The sequence below is a fragment of the Propithecus coquereli genome, unplaced genomic scaffold, assembly GCF_000956105.1.
Source record: "Propithecus coquereli isolate 6110/MARCELLA unplaced genomic scaffold, Pcoq_1.0 Scaffold14, whole genome shotgun sequence".
NCBI classification, from domain to species: Eukaryota; Metazoa; Chordata; class Mammalia; order Primates; family Indriidae; genus Propithecus; species Propithecus coquereli.
In genome coordinates, this window is record NW_012138302.1 from 16,705,775 (window position 1) to 16,706,193 (window position 419).

The following is a 419-nucleotide window of genomic DNA, read 5'->3' on the forward strand; positions in this document are numbered from 1 at the left end:
AAAATCCACATATAAGTGAATCCACACAGTTCAAACCTGTGTTGTTCAAGGGTCAACTGTAATTGGAGTCTGTTGAGCCTCTTCGATGTGTAGAATTTTTTTTTTTTTAAATAAATCTGGGAAGTTTTGGGCATTATTTCTTCCAGCACATTATCTGTTCCTTCCTCTTTCTTCTTCCTTTCTGAAACTATCATTATGCATATACTGGTATACTTGATACCATAGATCTCTGAGACTCTGTTCATTCCTTTTTCTTTCTCTTTCTCAGACAAGATAGTATCAATTGATTTATCTTCAAGTTCACTGATTTCTTATTCTGTCAGCTCAAATCTGCTATTGAATCCCTCTAGTGATTTTTTCATTTAGTATTTTTTGACTCCAGAATTTCCATTTGGTTCTTTTAAAAATAATTTCTATAT